General features: G+C 34.8%; 1 non-coding gene across 1 annotated transcript; it reads left to right on the top strand.

Annotated features, from left to right (window-relative positions):
* The first annotated feature begins 11457 nt into the window (after positions 1–11457).
* On the top strand, positions 11458–11564 carry LOC136231543 (small nucleolar RNA R71). The gene has a single exon (XR_010689916.1). It is a non-coding gene; the product is annotated as a small nucleolar RNA R71 (small nucleolar RNA).
* The last annotated feature ends 7777 nt before the right edge of the window (positions 11565–19341 follow it).

Here is a 19341-nt window from a genome sequence, read left to right as displayed (position 1 = left end):
TACCTTCCTCTATACCTCTACTCAATCCTAATCTCTCGCTGATTACTATAACTGTTGAGCGATTTCCGCAAGTGCACGGTTTCATTTGTAGTAATAAAAGATATCGATCCCACAGGGAACTTTTTTTAACAAAACTTATTTATAATCGGTTAAATTTACTTTTAGGTTTATATTATGGGAAAATCGTTTAATCGATTTTGGTTTTGAAATTGCTAGAATGAGAATTAGATTAGAATGTGAAGATGTTAGAAAGTATCTGATTAAAAATAAATTTGCAAAACAGGAACGTTTTAGTACTTTAGAAAAGTAAACAAGTATTTTTGTTTGCATTAAGCAAAGAAAAAACTTTAAACTTTGTACGAATTATAAAGATGAAATAAATGACGGAACCTCTAATTAATTAGCTTTGAACGCGACAAAACCCTTATCCGGGATAATTTCCCTTAACCAAATTAAAACTCTACCGAGATAATAATCTGCCTAAGTGTTCAACAAAGTTTCCTTGTAAAGATTTTGGATTAAATACGTTTTAATGAAAACACCAGCAGTCACTTTAGTGGATTGGTTACCATAAGTGCTGCATAAAGATCTATCGAATAGAACGGACTTTATTAGATGAAATATAAATTGATACAAGTTTACAGAGAACATGGAGCATAGAAACATTCGACGACTTGCAAGTGAACGGTTTGTCAATCCTTTCCTTGGGTTTCGTTAGAGTTTGTCAGGCTCCGGGGCGGATCCTCTACTCAATCTTCTCGTTGAATCTTCGTAATAGAGACTGGGTCGGTCCACTACCAAAATGTAAACTAAACTGAAACAATGTCTAAACGCTACTGAATTTGTTATTATTTTGTAAACAATGTGTGTACATCATATTGCTTTTGAACAGAATCGAAATCTAACTTCTGAATCACTTGATTCGAAATTTCTGCATAAATTCTACACTAATCTCTTTCTTCTACACATATATCACACTATATCATTATTATCTTCAATTCTCCATCAACTCTTTATTTATAGATGTTGAAGAGTCTTGATTGAAGCGTCGTGTCCGTTGTGAAGGATCGTGTCCGCTGCGAAAGGACGTCTTTATCCACCCGAACGATCGCGTTTCGTCGAAACCGAAAGTGTGTAACTAGGCTTCTAAAATCTCCTGCTCGTATCGAGAATATTAAATTCTCTACCGAGAATGGGGGAGCATCAATTGTACTTCGGACGAAGGGAAAAAAGGCTGAAGGACGCGTGTCGCGACCGTGAATGGGGGGGCTGCGATCGCGGCACGGAGCTTTTTCGGTTTTTCAGCTCTCGTTCGTGTCCTCGACTTGGCGTTATTAATTTTCGTCATCTTTGACTCCTTTTGTAGGGCTTTTCTTCTATTTTTGAGCTCTTTTTACTCCTATTTGGATTTTACCAAATATTTATGTACCTTGCACAAAAGAAATATATTCGAGAGTAAAAGTATTCTAAACAGTTATAAATAGCATAAATTCGTAGCAATATTGATGTAATTAATGATGATATTTTAGGTATATTTTGGGCTTAACAAATTTCCACACTTAATCTTTTGCTAGTCCCGAGCAAAACTTCACTGAATTTATTCTCTAACTAATCTCTTTATAAAAATAAAACATATATCTCTGTATTACCTTTTAAACTAGTTAAGCCGAAAAGACTATCTTCGCATGGCAAATTTATACGCAAAACATTAAACTAACTGAGTATAATATACGATATATCATTCGTCTTGTATTTTCAATTTTGAATTGAAGCATTTGGGACGATATAAGCACGCATGTTATTGAGTTTTTCATCTCAAGGCCTTTCAAAGCACTAAAATTTTCTTTTCCCAAACCTAAACTAATATATAAGATATATTAAAATGAATAAGTACTTGTTTTTATTTGCTTGGTTACGCCCGAAATAAGGGTGGTTTCAACCGTAACCTTATACGTATTTTATAGCTTTGTGTTTGCTTAAGAGGTACCGACCATGCCATGGGTGGACGCAATCGTTACTTTAAACTTATACACGCTTAATTTTTATTATTTTTAACGTTCCTTCCATACCTCGATTGTGATAAGGGTGGTCGCAACCGTGGCCAAAAGTAAACGGTACTTAATTTTCTTCCCTTTCATACCTCGATTGTGATAAGGTTGGTCTCAATCGTGGCCAAAAGTTAAGAATTCAACTAATTGATTAATTAATATGAATATGAAATTGAATTTTGGGAAAAAGAAAAATAGCACATTCATCCTATATTGACTTAAAATTCAACATGTATTATGGCTAAAGTTTCCTTAAAAACTTCAATTGGTGTTAATGTAAGATGAAATCAAATCGAGCTAAAAATTGTTAGTTCAATTTAATGCCTATAAACCTAATTGAAAACTTAAAATAAGATTTATTCTATCATGAATTACATGATATAAAATAGAGATTGAATAAAGAATTTTTACTTAAAATACATTCACTCGAGACGATTTACTTAAAATCGTATCGGAGATTTGTGAAAAATTTTGAAAAATATTACCCGTATATTTCTATACGATAATGATAACCTAAACAAATAATCATATTAATTTATGGTTAATTTATGAACATATGAAAAATAAAATGTGTTGCAATATATTAGTGTTGCATTTATTCGTTTTGCAAAATAGTATTTTCGTTGTGTTTATTCGTATATGTGGAAATGATATATGTATATCTCCTCCCACACTTAAATTGGACCATGTCCTCATTGGTGCAAAAATGCAGAAAACATAAAAAAATAAATACGAAATAAGGCATACGAAACAAAGATTGAAATTGAGCAAATTAAACATTCAACATAAAATTAAAAATGGAAAATTGTACCAAACATAGAAAAATGATAACTGTACCAAATTATAACAAGATAAAAATAAAATGAAAGAAAAACAACCTAAGCTTGAGGTGGTGAATAGGGAGGTGTAGGTGACGTCTCCACATTGCGGCGTCGGAAAAGGAAAGCATCCGATGCCGAGTCGAACGATGTTCACGCCTCAAAAGGTTGAGGTTGTCATTCATCACCATATTGTTTTCAACCAAATCATCAATTCTCAAGTTCATTTGACGATTGTTGGAATTGATTTGGTCCAAAATCATCCGCAAATCGACCGGATCATCCGCTGCTTGAGGTGCTTGGGGTTGTGCTTGAGCCGGTGGTTCATCCTCCTCACCTTCCGCCTCTCCGCCGCCTTCGGTAGCTACAAATTGTGAACTTGAAGCGCCACCACCCATAGTGCCACGAAGATGGGCAATTCGGGTAGCATATGAAATAAAGACGGGAGGTCCTTGCGGAAGCAATAAATGAGCTCGCTCAAGAGCTGAGATGTCCAAAAGCGGAACATACCCACGGTAGGTGGACATGTCATAGTCGGCCAATTCACCCCGAGCTCCCAACACAATACCGGTGATAAAATTACAAAGAGGGATCAAAATTGTACTAGCCCTCGAAGGACGGAACAAATTATCAAATATTATGCCAATGCTATCAATCCTCAAACCTTTAAGCAAACTATCCAAAACATACAAATCCCGAACCTGAACCTTTGAACTCTCAACACGACCAAACAAGGAGAAACTCAAATACTTATGAAAGAAGAACATACAATTGTCCTTAATCAACTTGCTTGAAGTGTTTTTGGAATTAAAATACTTTTGGTCCGAAAGAGTTTGCCAAACCGCATCATTATCAAAATCTTTAGGCTTATCATAAAAATCAGAAGTAGGGAAACCAAACATATTTCTCATTACTTCATAGTTAAGGGTGTAAGGTATACCATTATTCCTAAAAGAGATTGAAGTTTTCTTTTTGTTCATGGTCAAAGTGACCAAAAATTCCACCACATATTCATTAATACGCGGGAAACGCATATTAACGAATTCTTGCCAACCCAACGCCTCAATAAAAGCATCAATTCGAGTAGAGAAATTCAATGTTCTTACCGAATGGAAGTCTAAGAAGTGCATATCCACAAATTGGCAGTCGGCTTGTGAAAAATGTTTGAAACGAACGGCTTCCTCCTCTGAAGCGATGTCAAAATAAGCTCCACATTGAACCCGAAGGCGATTAGCTTCCGTAACAGCGGGCTTGTTACCAACACGCTTAGTCCTAACCATGGTGATGGTGTTTAGTGTTTTTAGGGTTTGAGAAGAAGAAGAAATTGAGAGAGAAAGCAAAGCTTGAAGATGAGTTTGGGGGTTTGGAATATGGGATTGATTAAATAGAAAAGAGGATAGAAATTGGAGTGAATAAATTGGGAAGAGTAAAAGTAGATTTTTGGGGAAGAGTTTAGAGTAAGGGATTGGGTAAAAATAGAGGTGATGTGAGGTTTGTGTAAGAGGTAGGTTTATATAGTGTTGTATAGGTAGGTGAATAGGTAGAATAGGAATAGGAATAGGCAAAATTTAGAGTTAAAATCGGATTGAAAAGGGCAAAAGATACGCGTGTCGCGACCGCGACTGGCAAAGCCGCGGCCGCGGCACGCGAATTTCAAGCAATATTCGCCCTGAAATCTTGCCAAAGTTGCTGCTCATACCGAGAATTAATAAATTCTCGGTAGAGAATTGGTAAAAATGGCCTATTTTGGTGCCTTTTGACATGGTTTGTGCAATTTTGTTGAGGAAATGGTTCCTGAACTTAATATGAAGGGTTCCTGCACTTAAAACTTAAATAAATGTCATTAATTCCAAGGAAAACCAAAGGTTTTACCTTAATAAATTAAAGTATAATAAATTGATTTATGAGTAATTAATGAAACTTAAATGTTCATTTATGCATATAAGTTAAGAGAACCATATTAAATGCATAATAAGTGCATGGTATTTCATTTTAATACATGAATTCAATTGATTAAATGATAACTTAATTTATTAAAAATAAATTGAGTTATAAACAAAATTAAATGTAGATATACGTGTGGAAAAATAGAACACCATATTAGTTCAAGTGAATCCTTTTTATCTTAATTTGATTATGAAAAATTAGAAAGTACCCATATGAAATATGCTAAGTATAGATAATGGATCAAATGGATAAAGATTAAGAATTGAACTAAATAAGATTTTGATTATTGTAACATATGTACAAATAATGAAAACAAACCAATAATTAAAACAAAACAAAAAAATATATACAAAAACAAAAATGAAAAACAGAAACTATTCTACATATTCATCCCTATCTAACGGGATATTTCTGGCCTTAATACGATCAATTTGAAACTGCACGAAAGTTTCACGTTCCGGTGCAGATAGAAATTGAGGCCCTGCTCGAAAGACACGTTTCACAAGTCCTTCGCGCTCGAGAAATTCATAGTCAATTGTCGGGAAGAATTCATCATCACTCCAGGGAACATCAATAGTACCCTTTGAACCGAGAATTATTCCACAGATTATATTGTCGAACCCAATCTTCTTATCTTTGGATCGAGAGGCGGCGACAAGACCTTCCATCAGAATTTTAGAAGAATCCACTGCATTTCCCTGGAATATATCTCCAAGAACATACAAATCTGTGTCACAGACCACACTACTGAATGTACGCTCGAACAAATTGTGACACAGAAATTTGTGTAAATACAGCATGGAGTTGGAGCGAAAAGAATGATTATAGGCGAGTTTTGAATTGAATCGCCAGAATCCAGTGAGCATTCTCCAAATGTCCAAGGATGTCATGTCTCGTCCAGGATGATGTTTGATTGTATCCATTGGGGGAAAACCAAACCAAGCATGCAACTTAGGATAGCCGAAAGTGAAGATTTTGCCTTCTCGACGAAAACTGAGACGTACTCGTCGTTTATTAGTGAAACGCACGGTACAGAAGAATTCGAGTATCCAGTCGCCTATTATTGGAAATCGCATTTGGGCGAATTTTGTCCACCCTAGGCGCTCCATATAGCGGCTCATGTCATCAGTAATTCTAAGTTGGTTGTTAAGGAATTCATCCATATACAACATTCCGGTGAAGAATTTGTAACGGTGATTCCAATAACGCCTACCTTCATCGTGATTGAAGATAGGAAAAGGCGCCCCATATCGCTTGGATAAGTCTGGGCGTTTGTTGATTGAGGCAGCATTGTGCCTAGGTGATTTGTATTTGGTAGGCATGGTGCAAAGTTAGTGTTACTTTAACAAAGAACGGTGTTTGTGAAGAAAAATCAGAGTTCTGTCAAAGATGAAAAGAATTGGAACAGAACCTGAATCCTCTAAGATTAATTTATAAGAGTTTAAGATGAAAAGAGGTATCGTTTTAATTATGAAAAGGTATAAATTGCACCTTTCGGGAATGAAGAAACTTAATGTTTCAATTGCCAAGAGGTTTGTCGAAAAGGTTAGAGTGTTTCAGACCTGATAGTGCAGGAAACACGCGTGTCGCGACCGCGAATGGCAAAGCCGCGGTCGTGAGACGCTGATTTCCTTGCGGAAATCAGGCGTCTAAACTACCTCCCGATTCACGGTAGAGAATTTAAAATTCTCGGTATGAACAGAGAAATCCTAACCTGTTTGTGACATTCTTAAATAAAGGGATTCTCGGCAGGGAATTCTAAATTCTCGGTAGAGAATTGCCTGAAACTTCAAATTCATCTTAATTTCCTAAAAATTAAATCTAAAATCATGAAATAGAAATATTTTATGCATTTTAATCATAACATAAAGTCATCTAATCATAAAAATGGCATTTTGGAAAAAAAATAAAAAAAAATATAACAAAATAAAATAAAATATATGAACAAAAATATAAAAACAATAAAACAAAATAAACTGTGTAAGAAAAACTGAGTAATTTATACGTCAGACAATCTTGTTACGAACTCAATTCCTAGTTGGGAAATATTTTCGTAATAGATCTTACATCGATTACCATTAACTTTGAATCGAACTCCGGTAGGACCTTCCAGTTCTAAAGAACCGTAATCGAATGTTTTTACGACTAAATATGGTCCTAACCATCTGAACTTAAGTTTTCCTGGAAATAAACGAAGTCGTGAATTAAATAACAGCATTTTATCCCCAACATTAAAGTGTTTGACTTTAAGTTTGGCATCATGCCATTTTTTCACTTTTTCTTTATAAATCTTTACATTTTCGTAAGATAGATGACGTAACTCATCTAACTCATTCAAATTGAGCAAACGTTTCTTACCTCCTTGTCGCAAATCAAAGTTTAGTTCTCTAATAGCCCAATAGGCTTTATGTTCTAATTCGACTGGCAAATGACATGCCTTACCATACACTAAACGTTACGGAGTCATTCCTATTAGCATTTTAAATGCAGTACGGTATGCCCATAGCGCATTATTGAGTTTAGAAGACCGATCTTTTCTAGAAGATGAAACGGTTTTCTCGAGAATCCATTTGAGTTCTCTGTTTGATATCTCCGCCTGACCATTTGACTGAGGATGGTACGGCGTTGATACACGGTGGCGTACTCCATATTTTTTCATAAGCGTTTCAACACTCTTGTTTATAAAATGAGTACCGCCATCACTAACGACAACTCTTGGACAACCAAATCTACAGAATATATCGTCAAGAAAATTAACGACAACTTTAGAATCGTTCGTCGGGGTTGCAATTGCTTCAACCCACTTCGAAACATAATCGACGACAACTAATATGTAAGTTTTACCATTGGAAGGGGGAAAAGGTCCCATGAAATCTATTCCCCACATATCGAAGACTTCAACTTCTAATATGGTTGTTAGGGGCATCTCATCTTTCCTTCCTAAATTTCATGTTCTTTGGCACTTATCACAACGAGTGATAAATGAACGGACGTCCTTAAACATCGTAGGCCAAAAGAAACCGCTTTCAAATATTCTAGCAGCTGTCTTGTTAACTCCATTATGTCCTCCATAAGAACTAGAATGACATTCCGACATTATGGATTCGTATTCATTTTCACCAACGCATCTCCTAATTATCCCGTCACCACAAGTCTTGAACAAAAAGGGATCTTCCCAAAAATATTGTTTAATATCGAAGAAAAATTTCTTCTTTTGTTGGAAATCTAATCCTTCCGGAACAATATTGGCTGCAAGATAATTAGCAATATCTGCATACCAAGGTGACATGGCATATTTTATTTGATAGAGGTGTTCATCAGGGAAATCATCTCGTATACCGGTAGTTTCACCTATAGGACCGTTTTCATCTTCAAGTCTCGATAGATGATCGGCGACAAGGTTTTCAACTCCCTTTTTGTCTTTAATTTCTATATCAAATTCTTGCAACAATAAAACCCATCTAATTAGACGTGGTTTTGCATCCTTTTTAGCAAATAAATATCTTAATGCTGCATGATCAGTATAAATAATAACTTTTGAACCTAATAAATATGACCTAAACTTATCACATGCAAAAACTACGGCTAACATTTCTTTTTCTGTTGTGGTGTAGTTTAATTGTGCACCAGACAGTGTGTGACTTGCATAATAAATGACATGAAGTTTCTTATCTTTCCTTTGACCTAAAACACATCCGACAGCTAAATCACTTGCATCACACATAATTTCAAATGGTAGATCCCAATCGGGTTTAGCAATAACAAGTGCACTGACTAAAGCCGTTTTCAATGTTTCGAACGCTTTAACGCATTCTTCATTAAAATCAAAGGTTGAATCTTTCATGAGTAAATTAGTAAGTGGTTTGGAAATTACAGAAATTTTTTTAATAAATCTTCTGTAAAAACCAGCATGTCCTAAAAATGATTTTACTCCCTTAACAGTAGTTGGAGGGGGTAATTTCTCTATTACTGAGGTTTTTGCTCTATCTACTTCTAATCCTTTTTCAGATATTTTGTGACCTAAAACAATTCCTTCGTCAACCATGAAATGACATTTTTCCCAGTTTAATACCAAATTTGTTTCTTCACACCTTGACAGAACTTTATCCAAGTTTTCTAGGCACGAATCAAAAGAATCTCCATAAACTGAAAAATCGTCCATAAAAACTTCCATAATATCTTCAATGAAATCATTAAAAATCGCAGTCATACAACGTTGAAATGTTGCAGGTGCGTTACATAGACCAAAGGGCATTCTTCTATATGCAAATGTTCCGTAAGGACATGTGAAGGTTGTTTTATCTTGGTCATCCGGGTAAATGTATATTTGAAAGAATCCGGAGTAACCATCAAGAAAACAGTAGAAAGCATGACCAGCTATCATTTCGATCATTTGATCAATGAAAGGAAGAGGAAAATGATCTTTCCTAGTTGCTTTATTTAAATTTCTATAATCTATACAAACCCTCCAACCAGTGGTGGTTCGCGTAGGTATTAATTCACCTTCTTCATTCCTTACAACTGTTATGCCTCCCTTTTTAGGTACACAATGGATTGGACTAACCCATTCACTATCCGAGATAGGGTAGATGATTCCATTGTCCAGAAGTTTAGTAATCTCATTTTTTACTACTTCTTTCATGTTCGGATTTAGGCGTCTTTGTCTATCCGCTTTAGGTGGCTTATCTTCTTCTAAATGAATTCTGTGCATTACAATGCTCGGCTTAATACCTTTTAAGTCTGAAATTTGCCAACCCATACTTCATATCCTATTTCTAACAACTTCTTTCAATTTCTCTTCTTGGACTTGTGTTAATTTGTTAGAGATAATAATAGGTAGAGAATCGCCTTCGCCTAAGAAAGCATACCTCAAATGACTTGGTAATTCTTTAAGTTCTAATTTAGGTGGAACTACAATTGGAGGTGGAACTGGTCCATCTTCTCGAATCAAAGGTTCTGGGTCCTTATCTTCTAGTTCCTCACTCATTATAGGTTCTATTATTTCTTCTTTTTGAACAATGTCATTTACACATTCTTCAATTAAATCAAGTTTCATACAAGCGAAATCCTCCATAGGATATTTCATCGCTTGATTCATATCAAACTCAATCTTATCATCACCTATTCGTAAAACTACTTTCCCTTCCGACACATCAACTAGAGCACGTCCCGTGTTCATGAACAGTCTACCAAAGATTAGCGGACAATTTACATCATAAGCAAAATCTAAAATAACGAAATCGGTAGGAAAAATAAATTTGTCAACTTTAACTAAAACATCCTCAATTATACCGTATGGTCTTTTAGTGGTTTGATCCGCTAATTGCAAAACCATATTGGTACGTTTGATGTCTTCTTCTAAGCCTAACTTATTAAAAATAGATAATGGCATCAAGTTAATGCTTGCTCCTAAATCACAGAGACAACTGGGAAATTCAATATCTCCCAATTTACACGGAATGGTAAAACATCCGGGATCCTTGAGTTTTGTGGGCAAATTACTTGACACAATTGAACTACAATCTTCAGTTAGTGAAATGGATGAAATTCCTTCCCAACTGATTTTCTTTGAAATTAAATCTTTGAGGAATTTAACATAATTGGGAATTTGCGTAATCGCATCCATAAACGTTAAATTAATATGCAAATTCTTAAGTTTGTCTAAAAATGTTAAAGGTTGTTTGTCATAGTCCCTATTGCAGAATTTGTGTGGAAAAGGTGGTTTGGGTACAAAAGTTTTTGTACTAGAGTCAATTGGTGCATTTTTTTGTTTTAATGTATCTTCTTTGGGCGTCGGTAAATCAGTTCCAGGTAAGGTCGAATTTTCGGGCATTTCCGGGCCTAAGTAGTTTTTCCCTGAATGAAGAGTGATAGCCTTAACATGCTCTTTCAGATTTTCTTCCGTATGGCTTGGAAGACTTCCCTCTTTGCGGGATGGAATTGATTTAGCGAGTTGTCCAATTTGAATCTCCAAATTATGGATGCTAGATGATTGGTTTTTAATAAGCTGGTCGAATTTATTCTCGATCCGTTTAAAACCATCGTCGTGATTACTTATTTTTCCGCTCATCGCATCAATGAATTTGTCGATTTTAGAAGATAAAGTGCTAATCGTATCTCTTGATTGATTTTGATAATTATTAGTACGATTTTGATTAGCATTAACATTATTGTTATTATTATCTCTCCAGTTAAAGTTAGGATGATTTCTCCATCCAGGATTATATGTATTGGAATAAGGGTTATTAGTTTGGTTTTGTCCTTGGACAAAGTTTACCTGTTCAATTTCACTCATACCTTCGTAATCCGCATCCGTTCGGATTGGTTGACCATTAGGATCACATGGTGCCATAAACCTATCAATTTTGTGCGACAAGGCAGAAAATTGTGCTTGCAACATCGCTACTGGATCAAGATTCACTATACCTTTAACTGATGATGTAGTTGAGGATGATGGTTTCGCTGATGGTAGGTGTCCACGTTCCGCGGGCCACATACTGCTGTTGATTGCCATTTCCTCCAAAAGTTCTCTTGCTTGGGCAGATGTTTTCTTCATGAATAACCCTCCAGACATAGCGTCCAATGAACCTCTAGTTGTAGGATTTAGTCCATTATAAAATGTTTGCATTAAAAGTTCAGCGGGCAATTGGTGGTGTGGGCATAAACGTTGAAGTTCTTTAAAACGTTCCCAAGCCTCATATAGAGTTTCACTATCATTTTGAGAAAAAGACGTTAACTCTTTAATGACTCTTGCGGTTTTTGCTAAAGGGAAAAATTTTGATAAAAATGCTTAGGCTACTTGCTCCCAAGTCTCAATTGATGCGGCTGGCATAGAAGTTAACCATTATTTGGCTCGATCCTTTAAAGTAAAAGGAAAAAGGCGAAGATTGATTGCTTCTGCAGTCACATTTGGTATTTTAAAAGTGTCACAAATTTCTAAGAAATTTGTCAAATGGGTATTAGGATTTTCGTTAGGTAACCCGTAAAACGTTACATTATTTTGCAACATATTAAGCAACGCAGGCTTAATTTCAAATTGGTTTGCATTAATTTGGGGTCTAACTATACTGTTTGTTACACCGACCACTCATGACCTAGCGTAATCCATAAGTGTGGCCATAACTTCTGGCTCGGTAATTTTAGTTTTTATTGGGGTTTTGTTTTTGTTTTTCTTTTCTTTCTTGTTCTTTTTAAGGGTTCTTTCAATTTCTAGGTCAATAGGATCTGGTGACGTGCCCGAACATCGAGAACTGCGCATGAACTTGAAATTTCGCACGAACCGAAACTACCTATAAAACAGAATTTGAAAAATAAATATGTTAGTAATTGAAAATAAATAAAATATAAAAGTTTGAATAAGTATGAATAAACCTAGATTCGTAATAAAACACGAAAAATTTAAAATTTTGTCAAAAATTTTGGCATTCCCCGGCAACGGCGCCAAAAACTTGTTGAGCGATTTCCGCAAGTGCACGGTTTCGCTTGTAGTAATAAAAGATATCGATCCCACAGGGAACGTTTTTTAACAAAACTTATTTATAATCGGTTAAATTTACTTTTAGGTTTATAATATGGGAAAATCGTTTAATCGGTTTTGGTTTTGAAATTGCTAGAATGAGAATTAGATTAGAATGTGAAGATGTTAGAAAGTATCTGATTAAAAATAAATTTGCAAAACAGGAACGTTTTAGTACTTTAGAAAAGTAAACAAGTATTTTTGTTTGCATTAAGCAAAGAAAACAACTTTAAACTTTGTACGAATTATAAAGATGAAATAAATGACGGAACCTCTAATTAATTGGCTTTGAACGCGACAAAACCCTTATCCGGGATAATTGCCCTTAACCAAATTAAAACTCTACCGAGATAATAATCTTCCTAAGTGTTCAACAAAGTTTCCTTGTAAAGATTTTGGATTAAATACGTTTTAATGAAAACACCAGCAGTCACTTTAGTGGATTGGTTACCATAAGTGCTGCATAAAGATCTATCGAATAGAACGGACTTTATTAGATGAAATATAAATTGATACAAGTTTACAGAGAACATGGAGCATAGAAACATTCGACGACTTGCAAGTGAACGGGTTGTCAATCCTTTCCTTGGGTTTCGTTAGAGTTTGTCAGGCTCCGGGGCGGATCCTCTACTCAATCTTCTCGTTGAATCTTCGTAATAGAGACTGGGTCGGTCCACTACCAAAATGTAAACTAAACTGGAACAATGTCTAAACGCTACTGAATTTGTTATTATTTTGTAAACAATGTGTGTACATCATATTGCTTTTGAACAGAATCGAAATCTAACTTCTGAATCACTTGATTCGAAATTTCTGCATAAATTCTACACTAATCTCTTTCTTCTACACATATATCACACTATATCATTATTATCTTCAATTCTCCATCAACTCTTTATTTATAGATGTTGAAGAGTCTTGATTGAAGCGTCGTGTCCGTTGTGAAGGATCGTGTCCGCTGCGAAAGGACGTCTTTATCCACCCGAACGATCGCGTTTCGTCGAAACCGAAAGTGTGTAACTAGGCTTCTAAAATCTCCTACTCGTCTTTATCCATCAGACATACATACATTCACATACATTGGCGTTATGGACATATCATCTAAATTATTCCGTCGAGCCAGAGACGGAATAAAAGGGGCAAACCTAAGGAAATACTAACTATTACATATTTCTCTTTAGGTCCTCCGTCTTCTCCATGGCGCCTTGAAATTACATATTAATTTCTATACTACTATAAGAAAACTTCAATTGAATTGAATGGAATCAGATGAGAGGAGAAATTACAATAGATAGTAGAAAGGCAGGACGCGCAGGTCCTATTTCAAAATACCAAAAGACTAAAAGAGGGTCCAAATATGTCCATAACTCCAAACATGCATAGACTCAATTAAATAAATTTAATTGGTTGATTACATAACCGGCTTATGTAATATTTAGGTTAATCACATTAACTCGTCAAATTAACTTTCATCTAATTTTACTTCTAATCGTTTTGTATCTTTATATTAATCCTTAGATTAATATAACCATATAAAACGTTGATTATGCATGTCCCAATTATTTTGATTTCAATTCATTTAACACTTTGATTTACAACATGGTAAAAACAAACTTTTAAACGAATTTTTCATTCGATAATCAAAACAGAAAACTATTGATTTCCGAAACATATATGTATATATATATATATATAAATTATTTACAAGCCGATTTTAACAATTAAAATCAAGTGGGATTCGGGCCGGGGGCCCGAAACTGGGCTGCTGCCGTTTGGCAGCAGCCCCGCGGCTGCTGCTGCGAGGCAGCAGCCGCGCGACAGCGGCTGGTCACGCCGTGAGGCGCGACCCGAGCCGCTGTCGTATTTTTTTATATAAAATATAAATATAAATGTGTATATATATATCAGATTTTAAAACGGTTTTAAAAACGATTTTCAGAAATAGGAAAAACTACAATAGATTTCCGTTTTATCTTTTAGAATTAATAAAACTAATTTTATTAACCTAACTATAAAACAAATAGATTTTGTTATAATGATTATCAACCGAAATAATTAGGAACATACGCATAATCTATTTTAATTAACAATTAACTAAAATTTATTTATCTTTAGAATTAATTAATCAAACTATTTGTTAATTAATCCTAACCATAAATATTAATTCAATCCTATTGAAAAACTTCTAAATTTTCATATATGAAATAACGGATTTAACGATGGCTCTGATACCACTGTTGGAAATTAGGCTAAGGTATAGCAGCGGAAATATAAAAAATTTAGCCTACTTCCTTTTAACCATAGGATCCGTTAATCGTTATTTCATATAAAGAGGGATAAGAAGGAATACCTTTTGAAGAACAATCTACCGTTGTTAAAGAAGCGCCCACAATTCTTCTCCGAGATCCCAAGCACGAAGTATAACACGGTGAGGTTAAGATAGAATCAACCCTTATGAGATGCAACCAAAATAGATTGCCTCTAATTAACCAACACAAGATCAAAGAGAAAAGGAGATGAATGTAATTAATCAATCGACGGAAGCCGTATGAATTCTTGTCCATGAAAACGGGAAGTCGAATTCTCTTTCTCTCACTAGCTAGGGATTTCGAAAATCACAAAGGGGGAGGGGATAGGCTTGGTCGAAATTCACACATTAGGGGGGTATATATAATAACTTGTATCTAAACCCTAGTTAGATAGGAATAGGTTACTTAATAGGAATTCAATTCGGAATAGGATTCCTAATTATTATCTTATAATATATCTAATATATTTAGGATAATAATAAATAACCTAATTGGATAATAATAGGAGTATATTAATCTAATTAAAACTCCTAATTTAATTATCTCTCTTAATTAATTTAATTCACAAACCTAATCAAATTAGGATTAAGGGAATTAAAATAATTCCTAACTTATTATATACAAATTTCGGCCTCCCCTAATTAAATGGGCCTTACTGGGCTCATTTGGGCTTCCATCTATTAATGACATTCATCTCTCTTTTGGTTCCAAGTCTTATGTGTGATCCATTAGGTTCTTACTACTTCTGGCCGTATGCAACTATTAAATTAATTTCTTTAAGAATTATATTTAATCCTTGCATAACGGAATGATGTACTGAGTATGTTATTGGCAAGTCTGTAATCATTCCCCCAGAGTCCGTTAAGAAGACAGGTTGATTCTGTCGTTAACCCTTCCGTATTAGTTACAGTATAATTCGATCATTTATCAACTATATCCTTGAACTGAATTTTATGACTATAGATGATGTCAAGTCACATATAGCGAGACGTTCGTTTTACTTGTACAGGCCGAGTCAACTCAAATAGATAGGTTAAGTGAAATCTGTATTTCAAGTCTTAAGCTATCACCTTGCAAGGATTTAGAGTCGAGTCTTTTCAATGTAGTTTAACCCCATTTTATATGCGTGTTTAGCCTCTATTGCTCAGTTTATGGTACGTTTTGGCACGTTTCATCTATTTGTCGTCTAACGAGTGTTTTGAGTTGTTTCAGGGGTAAATGCACGAGAAACGGAGCAAAACAAGGACAATCGGATATTTCACTGCCTGCTCGGCAAGCAGGCAATGGAGTGCTCGGCGAGCAGGCTGGGCAACCACGATCTCACCTCGACAGGCACCCCTGCTCGGCGAGCAAGGGCATTTCTGCTCGGCGAGCAGCGACTCGAGATACATTTGGGCCATAACTCGTGGGCCGGAATCCCGACCCGAATCAGCTTTTAACGCTCCAGTCGACCAGAATACCTAAACTGACTCAGAAACGCACTGGAGGACTATAAATGGAGGCGAAAACTATGTTGAAGGGGCATCATTCATTATTCAGGATGTAGTCGATTCAGTAGCTCAGTTTTAGATTAGGTTTTAGCATTGTTTTTCTAGTTTCTTAGATTAGGTTTAATTATGTAATTTCGTTTATCACAATTGACGGGAGAAGATCTTCATCTCTTCTAATTTATAATCGGAATCGGCAGAATGGGTTTTGGATTTCTATCTCTTCGCCTATTTATCTTTTGCTTTTATAAATTGTCGTAGATGTTTTCCATTAATCTAACATGCCTATTGCTTGGATTGGTTTGTCTATGAACCGATCCCCATCCAATTCGGGATGGGGATGAAATTGACTGTATGAATATGTATGATTAGAGAATTAGAGCCTTTGATTGAACAGATTATGCATGCTTAATGCCTAGATGATGTTAGAAACAGGATTTATGCTAGAATGAACATTGATAATGATCAACTAGCCTGTTTATGTATATAATTTGCTTAATGCCTGTTACCCTGACGTTAAATAGGATTATAGATAGACGAGAACCTGACCACGGAATTGTCTATACTGAACCTGTGTAAATCTGACCTCGCTAGATACCACTAGGAGTGCGGCTTTGTGGCTGGGCTACGGCTTTAGCCTTAATTGCCAAAGAACCTAATGCTTTGCATGACCTAGGGTATATGCTTAATCAAGTCGTCACCCAAATGCATGTGAATAGGTTAGACAAATCCCGTACAAATTTGTCTATCTCATTAGGGCAATTACCGTCTAATCACTGGTAACACTTAAATCCTAATTCCCCAGACCATATATAGGATTTAATCAAGGAATTCCTCGACCTAGATTGTGCCATCCGTTAACTCACCTTCTCCATGTTAATTGTTCGCTTTATTTTATTAGATTATTGCTTTCAATTAGTCTAGTTAATTACCCAAAAATCCAAATTATTATTCAACCCTCTAAATAGTTAGACCAACCTAGGTATATTTACTGATTATAACAAATAGTCTTTGTGGTTCGATCTCGTGCTTAACATAATATTACTTGTTGCGATAGGATACACTTGTCCTATTAAATGCTATATACTTTACGAGCATCAAGTTTTTGGCGCCGTTGCCGGGGACTATTTTGATTATAATTAGATTAAATTTGCTTGGAACTATTTTATTTATAATTAGATTATATTTCGAAATACCCGACAACAACACCATCAAGTTTTTGATTAAATGTTGCCGGGACTATTTCGATTATAATCTATGTAAATTGAATAGGTTGAGATAATTGTTTAGATATGTATATATATATATATGGGTAATTAATTTATTAGTCCCTATATTTTGACAAAACACACTGTTTAGTCCTTGTATTTTCAAAAACACATGATAAAGTCCCTAACGTTTTTCTCAATGAACTGTTTAGTCCCTAACATTTTTCTCGGTGAACTGTTTAGTCCCTGCTGTTAGACTCTCATGAAGATTTTGTTAGTCAATTTGGATTTGCGTTCTTCTTTTCCTTTCCTTTAAACTCTAATGCATCTGAAATCAACTTTGAATGTTCTTCTTCTTGATTTTCTTCTTAATCGTTCAAATTCGTATGCATTGGGTCTTTTTTTTTTCTTGTTCTCCATACAAATAGCTTCTTTTAAATTAGACTTTCTCTTCTAAAGTTTGAAGGTAAATAGTAAAGGGTAATTTAGTCATTTCTGAAGTCATAAACGGTAAAAAAAAATATAACAAACAGACGAAAGGACTAAACAGTTCATTGATAAAAAGGTTAGGGACCTTACCATGTGTTTTTGAAAATACAGGGACTAAACAGTGTGTTTTGTCAAAATATAGGGACTAATAAATTAATTACCCTATATATATATATATAAAATAATAAAAAAAATTCGGGTTTTTCACAAAAAAAAAAAATTTCTCGTGTCGTCTCGCCGAGACACTGTTCATCTCGGCGAGATACAAAAAAAATTTATTTTTTATTAATAAAAAAAAAATCTCATGTCGTCTCGCCGAGACACACAAAAAAAATTTTATTTTTTATTTTCTATTTTCTATTTAAAAAAAAATTGAATTAGTGTTTTTTTTTCTTTTTCTTTTCTTTTGCTTTTTCTACTCTTATTCTTTTGTTTTTTCTATTCTTATGTTTGTTTTCTTTTTTTCTATTGGAAGAACCCTCTAATCGGAATACTCACCGACGCCAGATTAAATTTCAGGACTGCGGCTTGGAATTGAAAATTCAGCATCGGAAATTTTGGGTTGGATTGACAAGCCACCCCTGAGGAAGTTTTTCTATCCTATTTCTTTTCTGCACTTTATGTTTTACTTTTATGTAATGATGGAAGTAAATGCATGTTGTAAGTGTGGGGAGGAGATACTAGGATATGATGATTTTTGATTCTGCCATTTGCATGTTTTTAATTTCTTTTTGTTTTTCTATATTAGGTTGCATGTTTTAGTTTTAATTTTAGGATTTCATGTTTTTTTTTGTTTTTGTTTGCTTTTTTTTTAAAATTCTAGGAATAAAAAGAATCCTAGGCAGTTGAATTTGATACATTTAGCTATCCCGCAATACAGTTGACAATGCGCTTAAAAATTTGCACATTCTAAATGAAATTGATGCATGCGACAAATCTTGAACAACGTTTGAGTCTCCAAAGAGTATTATTTGCCTAAAATTGACATGGAACAGAACGTTAGTTGAGGCTATGATTGATACAAATAACCCTTCAATTGTGAGTTAGAGCCGTAAAGATCAATATTTTTAGACTCATGATTAGGAACAATTGATCTCTTAGGTGTGGGATTACATTTATTGTCTTTGTGCTCATAGGAATTGCATCCAATACTGGTTGAATTTTGTGTTTTTATTAAACTTGAAATGATTAGGCAACCTAGGTGTAGCCCTTTGTGAAATTTAGCCGATTTCTTTGTTTAGCCAAAATCCCTTAACAATTCCCCTAGATAAGCCCCTTTGAGCCTTTTATCCCTTTCTTTGATCAACCATGTTACAAACCTTAGCCTTCTTAAATATCTTTTCTCACCCAAGTTAATTGACTCAATTTAGTTTTGATGAATCCTTAGACACACCTATCTTTCAATTTCCCGCTAGCAATCATTAAAAGGTTGTAATTTTAATAGAAGAAGCAACCTTTACCCAATTGAATTTCACTATTTTCCCCCTCTATTCAAAGAACAAAATAAATGGTTAAAAAC

Source organism: Euphorbia lathyris, chromosome 5 (assembly GCF_963576675.1).
Source record: "Euphorbia lathyris chromosome 5, ddEupLath1.1, whole genome shotgun sequence".
In the NCBI taxonomy this organism is placed as follows: domain Eukaryota; kingdom Viridiplantae; phylum Streptophyta; class Magnoliopsida; order Malpighiales; family Euphorbiaceae; genus Euphorbia; species Euphorbia lathyris.
The sequence above is the reverse complement of the archived record's forward strand: the minus strand, read 5'-3'. Positions and strand labels throughout refer to the sequence as shown.